Raw genomic sequence first — 11,818 nt, forward strand, 5'->3', positions numbered from 1 at the left:
TGTTCCAACATGCTCAAAGACTGAGATATTTTTGGCCTTTTATTCTCCCCTTTATTTCTTCTTTCTTAATTGAAAAATAAATTTTATTTTAAACATTATTGTGTAAAAACACATTGTAAGAAAACCCCCCTTCTCTCTGTTCTTTCTCCTCCCTTGTTTTTGTTAAGTCAGTGCTTCTTCTGCCTGGAACTTGGTCTGGGTTCAATCTGACCTCATCCTCTTGCTTCCACCCCTAAGTGCTGGTTTAAGTACAGCCTGCTGTAAACAGAACACCTCACTGTTGTTTTTACTCCTTCGCTTGTACTCTTTGGGGGGCCCGCCACCCAGCTCCCAAATAAATACACACGGAGACTTACTATTACTTATGAATGCCTGGCCTTAGTTTGGCTTGTTTCTTTCTGGCTTTTATTAACTTAAAATTTCCCATTTACCTTTTGCCTCTGGACTTTTACCTTTCTCTATTTCTGTGTATCTTTTCTTTCCTCCTTATTCCATGTCTGGCTGTGTGGTTGGGTGGTTGGCCCCTTCTTTTCTCGCTCCTTCTTCTTTTGCTCCTCTATCTTTTTTCCTCAGACTTCTATTTATTCTCTCTGCCTGGCAGCCCTGCCTATTCCTCTCCTGCCTATCTATTGGCTGTTCAGCTCTTTATTAGACCAATAAGGTGTTTTAGACAGGCACAGTAACACAACCTCACAGAGTTAAACAAATGCAACATAAAAAGAATGCAACACACCTTTGCATCACTAAAGAAATGTTCCACAGCATAAACAAACGTAACACATCTGAAAATAATAGTCTACAACACCTCTCTGTTCTGTTTTCACACACAGTATTAGAGGTTACAGCAAAAGATACGAGACAAGGAAAATAAAAAAGGCACCAAACTGAAACGAACATCTGTTCACAGATGACGAGATCCTATGTATAGAAAAAAATCTAAGGAACCCACACGAAAGCTGGTAGATCTAATAAATGAACTGGGTAAGTTGCATCTTAACCACATCATCAAACAAAAATAACTTATGGAATTCCAGGGACTAGAGAGATGACTTACCAGTTATAATCATGTACTGCTACTGCAGAGGATCCAAGTTCAATTACCAGCACCCATTCTGGGTAGTTCAGCGTGAAAGGTTTACAACAAGCCCCCACGGTCAGGCGTGTCTGCCTATGCCTGGCGGATACTTCCGCCTGGCTAGGTCCAGGTCCAGATAGCCATTTCCGGGTCAGGGCATCTCGCGGGACCAAGATCCATGACGTCCCACTAGCCACGTAAGCGCGCAACGTGGCCATGTGATCTACGCGCTTGCGTGTAGTAGTGACGCTGATCTGTCCACGCCCAGCCTTTAAAATCAGGCGCCATGTTCCCGGTTCCTTCTTCCTCTCCACACACGTGTTTCCCACAGGCCTGCTCACTCTCTGTCCCTTTAATAAAACTCTTGTTAGCGGATTCTGTCGTGTTTCGTGGCATTTCCTTGCAGGGTAAGCACACAACGCAGTCGAAAAACTAACACAGCGGCCACCCAGTCTCACATGTACATTTACACACACACAGATACACACACACACACACATAAATAAATAAAAATAATTAAATTAAAAAGGAAAGCAATCCCATTAATATCAAGATCTAACAGAATAAAATATACAGGAATAAATTTAATCCAAAAAGTGAAAGACTTTTACACTTTTTAAAAACTATAAAACATTACTGAAAGAAATTTAGTAAGATCAAATACATAGAATGGCAAATATTCTGTTTGCAGACAGGAAGCCAACATCATTAGCATGTTATGCTACCCAAAGAAATCTACAGAATCAACATAATCTGATCAAATGTTCAACCATCTGCTTTAAAATGGAAAAGCCAATCCTCAAATTTACATGGAATTGCAAAGGGAGTCAAACAGAACCCCAACTCCCAAGGAAAAAAATTTAAATTTAGTTATTAATTTGTGTGTGTTGGGGGGGGCATATATAGAGGTCAAAGAACCACTTCTAAGAGTTGGTTCTCTCTCCACTGTGTGGTTCTGGGGATCAAACTTAGGTACTCAGGACTAGCAGCAAGCACCTTTATCCACTGGGCCATCTTACAAGCCCCTCAACAAAATCATAAAAAAGACAGCTGCTAGATTCACACTCCTGATTTCAAAGCTTATTACAAATCTACAAAAATCTAAGTGGTTGTAGGGCTAGCATAATGACAGAAATATATACTAACAAGATAGAGTTGAAAGTCCAGAAAATAAGCCTTCAAGAATATAACCAATTAATTTTTGACAAGGGTGCAAAGTTCATTTAAAGGGGAAAATAGTTGCTTCGACAAATGGTTCTGAGACAACTAGATTATCATCTGAGAAAGAAAGAAGCTAGAAATAGCAAAGAAAACTAGATGTCTACATGAACAAGAATTAGATTCCTCTCTCTCACTCTGCAGTCGTGCACACCCACAGACACAGACAGACAGACAGACAGACACACACACAAATTCAAATGTGGGGCAGGGAAGATGGCTCAGTTGGTAAGATGCTTTGGAAGCATGAGTACCTAAGTTTGACCTCCAGCATCAGGTTAAATATTTTTTATTTAATTAATTAAAAAAATAACTGGGTACAGTGACTCTGGCTTGGTATCGCAGCATGGGGGAGGCAGAACTAGAAGGAGTCCATGGGCTTGCTGACCAGCAAATCTAGACCAAGTACTGAACTTGAGGTTGACTGAGACCCTTCTCAAAAACTAAGGTGGAGGGCTGGCAAGAAGGCACAAACAAGTACGGCATTTGCTACCAAACCCAACATGAGTTCAATCCCCAGGACCCACATGGTGGAAGAAGAGAATCGGAGCCTGCAAGCTGTCCTTTGACCTCCACATGTGCGCTGCAGCTTATGCATGCATGATTTTTTAAAAAGATTTATTTACTTATTATGTATACAGTATTCTGCCTGCACATATGTCTGCAGGCCAGAAGAGGGCACCAGATCTCATTACAGATGGTTGTGAGCCACCATGTGGTTGCTGGGAATTGAACTCAGGACCTCTGGAAGAGCAGTCAGTGCTCTTAACCTCTGAGCCATCTCTCCAGCCCGCATGCACCATTTAAATATGCAGGAAAAACCAAAATAAAAAATTTTAATGTGGAGAGTGACTGTGGAAGACACCCCCACACACAAACACATACAACACATGAACAAATACACACATACACACAAAAGATCTAAAACTCCGAGACTGTAGAGAGAAAACTTCAGGATAGACAAATAGGCACAAACTTTCTGGAGTAGCAGCCAGGGGTGGTGGCGCACACCTTTAATGCCAGCACTAGGGAGGCAGAAGCAAGTAGATCTCTGTGAGTTCAAGGCCAGCCTGGTCTACAAAGTGAGTTCCAGGACAGCCAGGGCTGTTACAGAGAAGCCCCATCTTGAAAAACAAACAAACAAAAGAACTCCAGTATCAAAGGACGTAATCTCAAGAACTGACAGATGGGCTTGCACAGAGATAAAGAGTTCTGCATGGCACAAGAAAACCATCAGCAGGATGAGAGACAGCCTACAGAATGGAGAAAATCTTTGCAAACCATACATCTGACAGAGAAGTAATACCTAGAATCTACAAAGATTCCAAAAACTAAACAAAATAAACATCTTTACTTATCAGATAAATGTCAATAAACACATTAAGATTCCATTTCATTCCTGCCAAAAAGGCTATTATCAATAAAAGTACAGGGACTGGAGAGATGGTTCCATGATTAGGGTCACTGGCTGCTCTTACAGAGAACCTGGGTTTGATTCCCAGCACCCATATATGACAGAAGACAACTAACTGTCTATAATTCCAGTTCCAGGCCATTGGCCTCCAGGGCCACCAAGCATTGACATGATGCATTTACACAGATGCAGGCAAAACACACATATTGATTTATTTTGTTTTGTTTTTTTATGACAGGGCTTCTCTGCATAGCCCATACTGTCCTGGAGCTTGATTTATAGACCAGGCAGGCCTCCAACTCAAAGATTCACCTGCCTCTGTTCCTGAGTGCTAGGATTAAATGTGTGCACTACCAAACCCAGGCCACCCATACATAGTTAAGAAAGAAAGAAAGAAAGAAAGGAAGGAAGGAAGGAAGAAACAATTGAGGAAGATGCCTGAGGTATACACACCAGTAAATAATTTTCTTTGAAAGAAAGAAAAAACAACACACTTGTGAAGATGTAGGGAAAGAGACCCTTTTCTTTTTTCTTTTCTTCTTCTTCTTCTTTTTTTTTTTTTTCTTTTTTTGGAGATGAGAACTGAACCCAGGGCCTTGAGCTTGCTAGGCAAACGCTCTACCACTGAGCTAAATCCCGGTCCCAAGACCCTTTTCTATGCTGCTGGTGGGGAAAGAAACCATTAGGGAAGTTCCTTAAAACACTGAATTGTACCGTCTGCTAGATGACTCAATGGTAGATATGCTTGCTATGCACAGACTGACAACCCACGCTTGGTCCCTGGACTCCACAAATCCAGCAAAGAACAACTCTGAAGAGTTGTCCTCTTACCTCGGCACATGCATGCCATGGCACGTGCACACCTGCACTTACACACCCACACACACACACCCACACACACACACAGGGAGGGGGGAGAGAGAGAGATACAGGGAGACAGACTGGTTTTTAAAAATATATTAACTACCATAAACCATTCCTGGGTGTATACCTAGAGAACTCTAAGTTAACATACCACACGACACCAATGTTTATTGCTGCTCCATTCACAACAGCCAAGTTATGCAACCAGCCTGGATGGCCATGGACAGATGAACCATTAAAAATGTGACATATCAGCCAGGCGGTGGTGGCGCACGCCTTTAATCCCAGCACTCGGGAGGCAGAGCCAGGCGGATCTCTGTGAGTTCGAGGCCAGCCTGGGCTACCAAGTGAGTTCCAGGAGAGGCGCAAAGCTACACAGAGAAACCCTGTCTCGAAAAAAAAAAAAAAAAAAAAAAAAAATGTGACATATCTACTCAGCTGTAGAGAAGAACAAAATTCTGTGATTTTCAGGAAAATAGGTAGAACTGGAGTTTTTCACGTTAGGCAAAACAAGTTAGGCTGAAACAAATATTCCACGTCTCTCTCAGAAGCAAAATCTAGCTTTAAACACAAATCCATATATGGCATGAAAGTGGGAGGGGCCTCCAGTGGGAAGGAGGCGATCTAAAGGGAGAGGAAAGAGAACAAGATACGGGGAAAACACAAATACCATTTATTGTCTCTGATGTGAAATGTAGATTTAAATATCTATGTGACATGGAAAGAGAAAAGGGATGGGGCGGGGGTCCAGAAAGAAGTGGAGAAGTATGAGTGGTGGACAAATATGAACAAAGTATAATGACAGATATATATGGAAATGTCATAATGGGGCTGGCAAGATTGTTCTACTGAAAGAGGTGCTTGCTCCCAAGGCTGATGACTGGAGTTCAACCTTTGGGACCCACAGAGTGCAAGGAGAGAACTGGTTCCTGAGAGGTGTCCTCTGACCTCTATACACGCACCTCTATACACGCACCAATGTGTGCATTGGATAAACAAATAAATGAATAAGAGAGTGTCATAATACAAGCCATTTGTTTTATATGCTTTAATTTTTTAAGGAAAAAAAGCAGTGGAGCTGGACACCTTACTCCATACTATATACAAAACTAACTAGAAATAGTTTAAGAACCTAAATACACAAAACACTTAAGAAAAAAATATATGGCCGGGCGGTGGTGGTGCACGCCTTTAATCCCAGCACTCAGGAGGCAGAGGCAGGCCGATCTCTGTGAGTTCAAGGCCAGCCTGGTCTACAGAGTAAGTTCCAGGACAGGCACCAAAACTACATAGAGAAACCCTGTCTCGAAAAACCAAAATATATATATATGGATTAACGTTGGCTTTTAAACATGACACTAAAAGCATAAGCAATAATAAGAAATTGAAAATGAGACTCATAAAAATTTAAAATTTGTGCATTACCAATAAAATGAAAATAAAACCCAACACAATGGGAAAATTACGACCAATTCTCATTATTTTCAATGGTTATGTTCCACAAAAGCACATCAGAATTACTGAATAGGGGAGAGATGGCCCAGCAGTTTATAGCTCTTCAGACAACTTGAGTTCAATACCCAGTACCCACAACTGCCTGTAACTCCACCTCCAGGAAATCTAATGCCTCTGACCTCCTACAGCATAAAAAATTAATAAAAATAAATCTTAAAAGAAAATACTGAACAAGATGTGGTGATACATGCCTTGAATCCAGAACTTGAAAAGTGGGTGCAAAGAAGATCAAGAATTCAAATCATCCTTAGCTATGCAGTAAGTTGAAAGCCAGCCTGGGCTACATCAGACACTGTTTCAAAAAAACAAACCAGAAAAACAAAATACAAGCTTCTGGCCCTTCCAGATTTTCATCAATCAATTCCTAAACTTGCTGGAGGTGTTTCTGTTTAAAGGCACCCTAGTTAACATCCACTATCAATTAATTAACACTGAATTAACGGCTAGCAGCATGTAGCTTCCACTGAAATGAAGCTCAGCTAGCACACATTTCTCCACACGGGACAAGGCAGACTCACTGCATTTACTAGGCAGCACTCCAGCATTACATTTGGGAACTATTTTAAACAATGAACTCACTGGCAAAAAGCACAAAAATACTAAACATAACACTACACTGCAAAAAAGGCTGTTCCTTTGCATTAGGAGAGCTGAATGCCACCTAGCTGACCTCACAGACAACTCACATGTTTTGCTATTCTGTGCACACAGAGGAAGAGCCACACATGTGCACTGAGTATTGAGTTGGGGTTTGCAAATAAATTTTAATGAGCAGGAGTATTTGCGTATACAGAATCCACAAATAATGAAGACTGGCTATATATTTGCAAACTATCTCAGGTAAGACTGTAACATCCAGATTATACAAAGTATTTCTAGAACTCAACAACAAAAGGGTAACCCAATTAAAAACTGGGCAAAGGACTTGAACAGACATTTACTAAAAAAGGTATACAAGTGGTTGTCACCACATGAAAAGATGGTGTCACTATGGAAATGCCCATCAAAACCACAATGATACGCTTCACATCCAAGATGACTATCATTTTATTCCCTACCTCATGTTGACTATATAATAATACTTTTAATGACTGAAAGTAAAAGGTATTGGAAAAGATGTGAGAAAGGAGACCCCGTCTACATTGCTGGTGATATGTGAAATGATTAAGATGCTGTGAAAAACATTTTGACCCTGTGTAAATGAGTTGGTGATTCCTTAAAAGTTAAGCAGATATAATGCTAGGTGTGGTGGCACACTCCTGTAACCCCAGCACTCAAAATGAGAAAACAATAGGATTGTGGGTTCCAAGCCAGCCTGAGCAATGCAATGAGTTGGAGACCAGTCTGGAATGAACTTAAATTTTTTCTTAAAAAAATTAAGTACAGAATTTATCATATAATTCAGAGTACTACTCCAAGCTGTATACCTAAAGAACTGAAAACAGGGACTCAAACAGAGACTCACAAGCCAGAGTTCATTGCAACATTATTCATAATAACCTGAAGGCAGAAACAACCCAAGTGCCCATCAACAGATGAGAGGATAGCCAAAAATTAGTGCACAATGAACTATTTATTATTCAGCCATCAAAAGGGAATGTTATATGTCACAACATGGCTGGCCTTGAAAATATTATGCCAAGGGGAATAAGCCAGACACAGAAAGAAAACCTGTGTATTTCCACTCACTTGAAATATCAAGCGTAGGCAAATTCATAGAGCAGGAAGTAGAGTAGAGGTTACCAGGAGCTGAGGATGTGGAGTTATTGCTTAATGGTTACAAATCTCTGTATGGGGTGAGGAAAAGGTTTTGGAAATAACAGTGATGGTTGTGTAATATTGTGAATATAATTTAGTGCCATTAAACTGTACACCTAAAATTATAACAGCAAATTCTATGTAAATTCACCACATTTTTTAAAAAGCTGGGTTAATAAAATAGAAAAAAAATCACTCAAATTTGCTTATTACTGCTAACTTTTATTTTGTATTCAAGAACATAGTCAACCAGGAAAGAAAGGTTCTTTTGCGCTGTCAAATAAATGTATTTAAAAGCTAGCAGACATCAGAGCAGACTCTCATCCAGCCTGCTAAAGAGATGGGAAATCACGGAGTTACTTGTAGCTATATGAAGTTAGCATAGCACAAAGGAAACATAAAGTAAATATATTCAAATCCTTCATCTTCCATCCTTGACATTTTAAGGACTGGATTTTGAGAACATAGAAATTACTGTCAAATAAAACTCAGACCACATTAGCAATGGTTTTAAAAAGGGAGCGATTTAATCATTATAATACAGAGTATTTAAAGAAGATTTTAGATATGTAAAAGAAAAACAGCTTAGTGCATTCAATTGTTACAGTCTTTACATCACTTCTTTTTTAAAAAAGTTAACAGTAGTATGAAAAAAGCCACCCACAAAGCCAGCTGTCTGAGTGAAGAAATCAGCAAATTGCAGCATTTGGGAATTGCTAATAAAGCTATAGTTAAAAAATAAAAAGCTTATAAAAATGAAAGCAGCATGCATATTCAAGGCTTCTTCATAACAGTTTCATTAACTGATGAACATTTAACCAAGAGCTTAGTATTTATTATTCATTAAATTAGAAAACAAACTGGCCAAACCTACTACACATGATCATTGAAAAAAAAAACTTAAAGTCCAAATCTAACTAAACTGAAAATTTGTTCTGTGAGGAAAGCACATTTTGAAAAGTGGTCCTATGATTACAAAGAAAGGGTCCTTTCCAACATGAATGGCAGCACCAGTCTTTAATCACAAGTCAGTAGGAACCGAGTCTTGTATACAGCAGTCACCGTTAACACCCCCTGCCTCCAATCCTTACATGAAAAGCTCATTTTTAACTCATTAGGATCAGTTCAGAATTGTTTTTCTCTGTTCACTGAAACTGTTACACAAGGTAGAATTCCATGAAAAGATAACCTTGCAGAATCTGACCTGAGTCTGTCTGATGTTCCTGATTCCCACGCCTGTGAGAACACACTGCATGTATTTACTGTGGGACTGTTCCACATGCTTGGAACAGTCCTTGGAGTTTCTCCCCATTTGATCCCCACGCCTGTGAGAATGCACTGCATATATTTACTGTGGGACTGTTCCACATGTCTGGAACAGTGTTTGGAGTTTCTCCCCAGTAAGCTCTTTTTCCCTGTGGGGTAGTATCTTCAGTCAGATTCTGACAAAGAGCAGTCACACAAGGACTGCAGTGGAAACAATGGCTTATCTGAGCGTTTAGTGGAGGGTCCAGTCATGAAGGCCAGCAAGTCTTCCTGTTCCAACATAATACATACAGGCTGCTTTTACACTACAAACTGTGTAAGCCCATGTACAGCTTTTAATTTTGGTGTAGGACCTGATAAATAAGACACAGAAGTAAATTAGGGTTTGGTTCCCCCTCCCATTTCTAAGAACTTTTACTCTGAAAACTGTTTGGTCACTCAAAGCTGGAAGCTTATTCACATGTCAAAGAAAACAGGCAATGCGGCCTTACCTTACACAGCTGTAGGCTGGCCTGAAATTGAGGACAAGCTCTAGTGGTCATTAACCCCTTAGAAAGTCAAAGATTCACAAAGTTTCCATCCTACCAGAATAAAAATGTACTGTATTAAAGTTTCACTTTTTACAAGTTGTTTTTAATTAGTGCTCTATTTACATTGCAGAACTTTCCCCAACTGCAGCAGGTTGACTTTGGCACAACATCAAGTTCCATTTCTTTTGGACATTGGATCCGGTTTTGAGAGTATGTATGCCCCAAAGCATTTTCAGTGTCATCAAGGATTGGGCCCATTCACAGTAATTCAGACATCTTGAGTTGAAGAACTTATTCGCCTTCAGAATTTTAAGTAGCTATAAAAGAAAAACAACAACAACAACAAAAACAAAACCCTGAAACTTTAAAGATTGCCATATTTAAATTTTTGCCTTTAGAATAAAAATAGCCAGTTAGCCACAAATACATTCTGCATTCTCTTTACCAGTGAGATCACTTACCACACACACCTCACAGTGCAGTTTGTAAAAACCAAGTGTGTGTCCTTCATGTGCCACATTTGCTTTTAGACAGACGCCTTTCTGTAATCATTTATAAAATTATTAGAAGGAAGATATTTTATTGTCAGTATTTGCAACATGAAATCTAAAGACCTATAGTATTTCCACTTGTACACAAGACTAGCATGTGAGATATATATATATATATATATATATATATATATATATATATATATATATATATATATATATTTCATGTTCTGCAGTATCTTTTTTTATCATATTCCTTTGTGTATTTATCAAAGTTCATATTGAACAATGAGTTCTGGATTGTAAAAGAGGAATTATTTTTGTACCTGTCTTCTGTGGCTTTGCCCAGTTGCAATGACTATTTTGGGAAGGTTCAGGTAAGTATTTTCATAAGTTGAACCATATTTAAATAAAATTTTTAAAAGGAAACCTATGCTGAATACTTTGGTAAGTGAAATTTATTTTGTTAAATATTGTAACATGCTAATTAATGTTTTATAATTTTAGATTTCCAAGTATTTCTTAAGTTGTGTATATGGGATGTATGCTGTGCACATGTTCATGTGTGGGGGGGTGCACACACCTGGTGCACACACCTCACGCACACGTGCCAGCCATTGGTAGGTGTCGGGTGTTCCTCAGCTGCTTTTCACCTTAGTTTCAGAGACAGGCTCTCTCAGGAAAGCCAGCAGAGCTCTGATTCAGCCACCCTGGCTGGCCAGTGAGCTCCAGGGACTCGCCTTTCTGCACCCTCTCTCCTAAGCGCTGGGGTTACAAGGGCCAGCTACTGTGCCTGTAGATGGGTGCTGGGAGTCTGAACTCAGGAAAACACTTTACCCACTGACCCACTTGCCCAGCCCTTCTCTCTTTGTAGTTTAAAAGCAAAGAATACATAGACCACATACAATATAAACTTTTGAAAAAAAGGCTTCATGTGAATTGTATGACCATAATCCGTATCTGTAACCATGTTATTATATCATTGAAGTAAACTGTATGGAAAAGTTCACCTATTTTTAGAAAATTACAACTCCCCAGAAAATGACTGCAAAGTCTGCAACAACAATTTACTGCAGCAACAAATTTGCTGATTTAATCTTGGCTGAGTACACATTCTTGTGTTTAGCAATAAAAAAAATAAAGCCTGTTACAAATATTTTATGTATCTGGGTCAGAACAAAGCCTGTCCTGAAGTCTTCTGACACGAAGATGTGGAGGGCTGGATTTCAGGATAATGCTACAAAACTCTGGAGCTTCTTGTGACTTAAAATGATGACACCATACTCTAGGGCCTGTAATGAGACTTACACTGCTGATGTAAGTGGGGCTTTAGCTCCTCTGACTTTCTATCTTAATGTTAGTGAGAAGAAAGCTGGAGAAAGAACTGTTAATGAGTAAGACTAGTGTGTAGCCTTTATTAAGGTCTCTATAAAGAATTGCTAAAATAAACCAGAAAGATGCCACTCGAGGATTAAGGAAATACTGTGTAGAATAAGAGAGCATACAAGTATGTTAGAGGGGAAATAAGTAACTATGCTCATATACAAAATGAAGTCTGTGCTTCCTTTCCTCCCTCAGTGTTTGAGAATGCTACAGTAATTTCTGACAAGACGCTATTTGAGCTACAGAGAGACAAACACAAGCATTTCATGACAACTACATTGTTTTCAAAACAGTGTGCTTTTAT

At 39.4% G+C, this 11,818-nt stretch overlaps 2 protein-coding genes and 1 non-coding gene across 5 annotated transcripts in view; all 3 read right to left on the reverse strand.

Annotated features, from left to right (window-relative positions):
• CUNH8orf76 (chromosome unknown C8orf76 homolog) overlaps nucleotides 1-1,502 on the reverse strand; it is a 39,560-nt gene extending 38,058 nt beyond the window's left edge. Inside the window, exon 1 of the mRNA XM_052747848.1 lies at nucleotides 1,055-1,502. The gene's annotated coding sequence lies outside the window, so the exon portion shown is untranslated. The remainder of the gene's footprint in view (nucleotides 1-1,054) is intronic.
• Nucleotides 1,503-8,349: 6,847 nt separating this feature from the next.
• Zhx1 (zinc fingers and homeoboxes 1) overlaps nucleotides 8,350-11,818 on the reverse strand; it is a 35,863-nt gene continuing 32,394 nt past the window's right edge. For all 3 annotated transcript variants that reach the window (XM_052747841.1, XM_052747843.1, XM_052747842.1), the window contains one exon: nucleotides 8,350-9,957. The gene's annotated coding sequence lies outside the window, so the exon portion shown is untranslated. The remainder of the gene's footprint in view (nucleotides 9,958-11,818) is intronic.
• LOC128117249 (small nucleolar RNA SNORA40) lies at nucleotides 10,381-10,507 on the reverse strand. The gene has a single exon (XR_008220740.1). It is a non-coding gene; the product is annotated as a small nucleolar RNA SNORA40 (small nucleolar RNA).

This window comes from Peromyscus californicus, unplaced genomic scaffold (genome assembly GCF_007827085.1).
Source record: "Peromyscus californicus insignis strain IS unplaced genomic scaffold, ASM782708v3 Scaffold_20__1_contigs__length_68692818, whole genome shotgun sequence".
Taxonomy (NCBI): domain Eukaryota; kingdom Metazoa; phylum Chordata; class Mammalia; order Rodentia; family Cricetidae; genus Peromyscus; species Peromyscus californicus.